We start from the raw sequence: 7,366 nt of genomic DNA on the forward strand, positions 1-7,366 counted from the left end.
ACAGCTAACTTTCTGGCCACGTGCGGTGGCTCACGCCTGTAATCCCAGCACTTTAGGAGGCCAAGGCAGGCGGATCCCCTGAGGTCAGAAGTTTGAGACCAGCCTGACCAACATAGAGAAACCCCATCTCTAAAAAAAAATGCAAAAATTGGCTGGGTGTGGTGGCGGGCACCTATAATCCCAGCTACTCAGGAGGCTGAGGCAGGAGAATTGCTTGAACTCAGGAGGTAGAGGTTGCGGTGAGCCAAGACTGTGCCATTGCACTCCAGCCTGGGCAACAGGGCGAACTCTGTCTCAAAAGACAAACCAAACAAACAACTAACTTTCCATGCATTAAAAAAGAAATGAGAAGGAAGGACCAGACATTTCAATTTACCTATCAATAGAATTTGATTAATGAAATAATAGAAAATAATTTTAACCTGTCATTTGTAATATATGACATGAGTTCACATTATGAAGGAAAGGGATATCATAGGTTCAATTGTTCACATATCATTTTCCCTGCAGAATTAAGAACAGAATTTGATGAATACATAGATTTGCTTCCTGTCAGGCCAGAGTATCACCTCTTTTTTTTTTTTTGAGATAAGAGTCTCATTCTGTAGCCCAGGCTGGAGTGCAGTGGCATGATCTTGGTTCACTGCAGCCTCTGCCTCCCAGGTCCCAGTTCAAGCAATTCTCCTGCCTCAGCCTCCTGAGTAGCTGGGATTATAGGCATACACCACCATGCCCAGCTAATTTATATGCTTTTAGTAGAGACGGGGTTTTACCATGTTGGCCAGAACTCCTGACCTCGTGATCCACCCACCTTAGCCTCCCAAAGTGCTAGGATTACAGGCATGAGCCACCACACCTGGCCAGTGTATCTCCTCTTTTTTTATTCTTTTTTATTCTCAAAACCACAATCACAAGAATAGTGTATCTCCTCTTAAACAACAGTTCTATCTAGATGGAGGGATGAGGTGAACCCCATCCCATGTCCTTGTTGTGAGATGCCATCCTGATCTCCTTACCTCAATCAACCTGCTCCCTTGTCCAGGAAGAACCACCTACCTACCTGGTGTGAGTGGTGGGGGTGCTACACCACTCGTTTATTTGAACTTCATTTCTGTTCTGTTTTCTTTGGTTCAGCTTACGTCTCCACAGCAGACCTAGCTTCCTCCCTGCAGTGGTGCTCCCAGTTAAGGGAAATGGTGTCACTGTGCCCTGCCGCTCCTCTTTGAATGAAAGCATCTTGGTTTCCACCATCTCTGCTAGAAATGGTTATGTGGTTGGCTTTCCTAACTAGCTGGACTCCTGGTCTGTGCTGCCTGGCAGCACTCACTGACTTACACCAACAGCCAGGTTGGTGACCACACAACTGCCCAAAGCAAAACTTTTTTTTTTTTTTGAGACAGTCTCAATCTGTCACCAAGGCTAGAGTACAGTGGCATGATCTCGGTTCACTGCAGCCTCTGCCTCCCAGGTTCAAGCGATTCTTGTGCCTCAGCCTCCCGAGTAACTGGGACTACAGGCACATGCCACCACGCCCAGCTAAGTTTTATATTTTTAGTAGAGATGGGGTTTCACCATGTTGGCCAGGATGGTCTTAATCTCTTGACCATCTTGTGGTCCACCTGCCTCAACCTCCCAAAGTGCTGGGATTACAGGTGTGAGCCACTGTGGCTGGCCAAAAAGCAAGACTTTTTTTAAAGAATTAAAAATCCCCATGAGATAAATATACGTAAGAAAAGTAGCTTACTCCTGTATCCAGCTAGGTTTCTGCCTCACATACGTGTGTGTGTGCGCGCGCGCGCACGCGTGTATAATCTAGCATGCATGCTCTCCAACACTGCACCTTCCCCTGGTGGGGTCTGGGCAGCTGCCAAGACCTCTGGCTTATCTGATGTCAGGGATCCTGCTCAGGCCTCTCTGGGAGGCAGCGATTCACTCGGTGGTCCTGCCTACAGCAGGAGCGGTGAGCAAGTGCCAGATCATGGGTTCTGCCTCGTCTTGTTCAATTTCATAATAAAGGCTGCATGTTTTGCCTCTGCCTGTTCTTAGCTGGCCAGTCCAGTCCTGCCTGCTGTTTGTCCTGGTATTCCTGCTGCACACTTGCTTGGCAGAGCTTGAAGGCTGTTGGCTCTGGAGCAGGTCCTGCTCATCTGCCCCTCTCAAGCTCACACAGCAGAGACTACAATCCCCCTACTCAGAACCATTCAGGGAATTAGAACACACGGGATGCAGGAATGGCAATCATCAGCTCCACTCTGGAAGATATGTGTGGAACGAATATGGAGTCAGCCCAACCTTGCATGGTTCAAATCCTGGGATACCAATTAGCAGCTTTGTGATTTGAACAAATCATGCAACCTCATAGGGCCTGTTTCCTCATTTGTACCATGGAGATGATACAGTAAAACCCCAGCATGATGTGATGAGTGGGGCAGAAGTGGTCAATCTTACAAAATGCAAGGTGCATTAGTGAGAAATGAATGTCATGACTTGGGTTTCCAGGGTGCTGGCGATGTGAGCCAAATCCTTCCCAGGCTCAGCTGTGATGTTGTGTCACCTGGGCATTGTTTACTCTAGTTTAAATATTGATGGGGACAAGTATGGGTTTTGTGGCTGACTGAAGTTCCCAGGACAGCAGGAATTATTCCAGGAATCTCCTACTTACCTGCCACCTTGTTTTTTGGATCCAGGGAAAGGTGGCTGAGCAAATACAGAGGACATGGGGACTCACTCTCTGCTTCTCCTCTTCCCAAAAGCGAGTTGCAGTCCACCCACTTCATGTTGGTAGAAATTTTAGCTCATTCCCATAGAAGCTGGGGGAAGGCAAAGAACTGGGAATCAAATAACAATGACATGACATCTGGATTTGCTTTATTGAAGAGTCTTACTTTACCTATCCTATTAGTGTTGTGGTAAAGATTAAGGATGATGTATGAACATGTCATAGTGCTTTGGCATATAGCATTTGCTCATTAAATGGTAATAATGTCACAAATGTTTTTAAGCACACGCTATGCCCAGGGCACCGTACTGGGTGTAATAACCACAGCAGTGAATATGACACATGCTGTTCCTTCCCTTTTGAAACACAATAGTTCAGCAGAAGTCACAGCTTGGAGCAGTGCCCTGGAACCTATGAAGGTTAAGCTATCACTATATTTTTTTCCTAAAACATCATCTTTTCCTAAATACTTAAAAACACTTAAGCTCTTACATGTATATTTTGGAACATAATATTTCACCCCCCTTCTCTAAAGCAGTGGTTCTCAAGAGGGGTTGATTTCCATCTCCCAGGGGACATTTGGTGATGTCTACAGACATTTTTTATTGTCATAAGTCGTGCGTGCATGCGTGTGTGTGTGTGTGTGTGTGTGTGTGTGTGTGTGTATACTCCTGGGATCTAGTTGAGGGGAGGCCAGCGATGCTGCTGAACGTTCTATTATGCCCAGGTCAGCCCCTACCACAAAGACTTACCTGACCCAAAGTTTCAACTGTCAAGGCTTAGAAACCGTGGTCTAGAAGGTACCTGCTTCATCCACGGTCATTTATTCTTTGGCTGCAAAGGGAGAGAAATCCCTTTTACTCCTAAAAGTCTTAGAAAACCTGCCCTTTATATTCTGTGTTCCATGGAACTTGCCCATGGTTGAGGAGAGAATGGACAAAGCCATCCTAACTTCTGGATTCAGAAACACATTCCTCTCAGGGCAGAGAAAATTGACCTGGGAATTATTGCTTCAGGGGTTTTAGCACTCGATAACATAGTAATTCTTTTGGTGAGGGTTATAGTTAACTGGTTTTCTTATATAAATATGTTGTTTAAACAAAGCTCCTGGAAAAGATCTTGCCTTCTCTGCCCTTTGAAAACCCTACCAAGATATGCAAATGAGCCAAATCATCTCCAGGTCACTGAACCCGTCTTCAGCTCATTTGGCCTTCTTTCTTTCTTTGTAAAGCGTTTTCAGAGTTTGCTTGGGCATAATTAATCCAATTTGGTCTTTGGGGCAGCCCAGATTTCCCGAGTAACTGGGTTTGGATCACACGTGTGCAGCAGAGCAATCAGATTTTGGACAAAGCAGAGGATGAGGAAGAGTGAGGCAGAATACGATGACGTCAGGGAGGGGGTGGGTGCAGCGCAGAGAGAGAGGGAGAGAGAGAGGACACCCAAGGAGTAGGGAACTAACCAACACAGAAAACTCAAAACCACCAAAACGGCCAGTCCTCTGCACAGCTCGTGCGCCCTGGTTCCTCAACTTACTTCTTTGCCTCCTGCTCTGCTTCCCAGAAGCACTTCAGTGGATTCCAGCCTACTTCCTCTCTTCCACCTTCTGGGTAGAGTGGGGACTGCCTCTCTCATAGCTGGGTTCTGAAGCAGAATCCTGTCTTGTAGCAGCATTCGCCTCTGAAGGGAAGCGAGGAAGTATATGTAAAATTCATATTAGGTTGGTTCAAAAATAATTGTGGTTTTTGCCATTAAAAAAAAAAAAAAAAAAAAGGCAAAAAGCGCAATTACTTTTGCACCAACATAATAATTTTGGCATGCTCATTCACCTTATCATAGGGGATTATCGGTAAATATGTGCTGTTGTTGTTGTTGTTAATGAGGCTTGGAGAGCCAACTGGTTAGTGCCAGACACAAGATGTATGAACCGTCTCTCCACACTTTGGTTGGATGATGATTCAAACTGTGACACGAACCCTTTGAACTCTATTTTGTGGCCTGTTGGCAGAACAAGCTTCATCCTTTTTCTTAGAAATGAAATTCGATTTTTAAATGTGCAACATCTGATCTGAAATGTGCAAAACATTTTTTTCCATTGCAGTCTTTTACTTGGAACTTGTTGCAGATATCAAATGTGCTATTACAGATATTACAGATTTTTATTCTATTACACATATAACAGTTTCTGAGGCCATCAACAGATGTTATACCTCCATAAGAAAATCACCCACAGTGGAAAGTAACAAGTTAATAAAAGCCATTTGTAATACCTGTGGTTAATAGAATTTAATCTGTGTTCTATGGAGCACTATTCTTTTTTTTTTTTTTTTTTTCTTCTGAGACAGAGTCTCGTTCTGTTGCCAGGCTGCAGTACAGTGGTGTGATCTTAGCTCACTACAATCTCTGCCTCCCAGGTTCAAGCGATTCTCCTGCTTCAGCCTCCCAAGTAGCTGGGACTACAGGTGCAGGCCACCACACCCAGCTAATTTTTGTATTTTTAGTAGAGATGGAGTTTCACCATGTTGGCCAGGATGGTCTCGACCTCTTGACCTCGTGATCCGCCTCCTCAGTCTTCCAAAGTGCTGAGATTACAGGCGTGAGCCACCGCACCCAGCCCACACTATTCTTTTTAAAAATGTTGTTGCTGGTTGATGGCAAATACTCTATAGATCTTTCCTAAAAGAAACAATAATTTAATAAAACCATCCTGAAACATATTTCATTGCTTAAACTTGCCACTGACATACTGACCTTCAATAACGAAATTCTTCTTTATCCTAAACCTTAACGGCTATGCACACATTTTGACCAAAGTACCTTTCCTTCTCTTGAATTTCTCTAACTTTGGTTTTGCATTCAACTGTTAGGGATCCATTGAGTTTTTTCTGGCTTCCTTCAAACATGATATTTAATAAACTGTCCACATGCCTTGCACATAGTATGGGTGTTCAGTGTTTGTTAGAACAAGAAAGGCTTTGCAAAATGGGGTATCAATACATCACACAATTGATGTCAACTGGGTTTCCACCGATGGCCTTTCCTTGTTCCCTCTCTCTCATCTGAGCATTACTAGGACTGAGGAATCTCTCACCAGGCCAGTGTCCCTCCAATTCTGATGGAGTCTGGATTGTGCTGGAAATTGAAGCAGAATTATCAACGTGGTCTTCCTCAGCAGCCCAGACATTTCACAGTCAGTCAGCATGTCTGCTCTGTTAACATTTATCTCCAAGCCCGAGGGGTGAGGTCAATTATATAGAAGCCCAAGCTAGTGAGAGGAATGGAAATGATGAGGCTTGAAAATTCTTCACTCTTTGTTCTTCTGATGGGTGACAGGATAATTAGTCCAAATGAGGTGCAAACTCTCCCAGACTATATTTAGTCTAATTGCAGAGCTTTCTTTCCCCTGGAGGAGCCTTGGATCCCTCCCTGATGGATGGTAGTGCCCGCAAGAGAACAATGTCGAGCAGGCCAGCGGCAGTCACTGCGAGGAGGCTCTCCCCTTCTCGGGAGGGAGGTGGGGCTGGGGCAGCTCAGCTTGTGTCCAGGATTCAGAAAATGGGCTTCAACCCCTAACTCTGCCACTGACCCCTGATCCCCTCTGAGCCTCGGTGTTTTGTACATTCAATAAGCATGATAATCTCTACCTCACAGGAAAGTAATGAGGATGAAATGTGGTAACTTTTGCAGAGTGCTTTGTGAAATGTACCTATGTGACACAAATGTAGGTGGATTGCCATAAATAACAGAAATGCCCAGATTTCCCTTCTCAAAGGGCCAGTGCCTGTTTAACCTCGACATGTGAGGCTCTGTCACACTATGTGGAGATTTTGTCATCACCTTTGCTCCCTTCCTCCTGTCTGAGACCATTGTTTCCAATCCTTAAGCACATGGGTAATGCTAAAAAAAAAAAAAAAAAAAAAAAATATTGCCAGTGTTACTATTTGCAATTAAAATAGAAGTACTGATTCAGCAAAGAGAAGAGACACAGTGTTGCATTAGTCCATTTTGTGCTGCTATAACAAAATGCCTGAGACTGGGTAATTCACAAAGGATAGAAACTTACTTCTCACAGTCCTGGGATCTGGGAAGTCCAAGATCAAGGCACCAGCATCTAGTGTGGGCCTTCTGGCTGTGTCCTCACCTGTTGGAAAGCAGAAGGGCAAAAGAGAGCAAACCCCCTCCCACCAGACTCACCTTTTTTAACTTTTTTTTTTTCAGGACACAAGGTCTTGCTCTGTCATCCAGAATGGAGTGCAGTGGCGCCATTGCAGTTCACTGTATCCTCAAACTTCTGGGCTCAGGCAATCCTCCTGCTTCAGCCTCATGAGTAACTAGGACTATAGATGTGTGCCACCATGCCCAGCTAAATTTTCAATATTTCTTTTTGTGGAGATGGGGTCTCACTATGTTGCCCAGGCTGGTTTCAAACTCCTGGCCACAAGCAATTCTCCCACCTTGGCCTCATAAAGTGCTATGATTATAGGCATGAGCCACCATGCCAGGCTCCCCCCCTTTTTTTTTTTATTTTTTGAGACGGAGTTTCGCTCTTGTTACCCAGGCTGGAGTGCAATGGCGCGATCTCGGCTCACCGCAACCTCCGCCTCCTGGGTTCAGGCAATTCTCCTGCCTCAGCCTCCTGAGTAGCTGGGA

The sequence above is a fragment of the Aotus nancymaae genome, unplaced genomic scaffold (genome assembly GCF_030222135.1).
Source record: "Aotus nancymaae isolate 86718 unplaced genomic scaffold, 86718_ANA_hifiasm-v0.15.2.pri h1tg000057l, whole genome shotgun sequence".
Lineage (NCBI taxonomy): Eukaryota > Metazoa > Chordata > Mammalia > Primates > Aotidae > Aotus > Aotus nancymaae.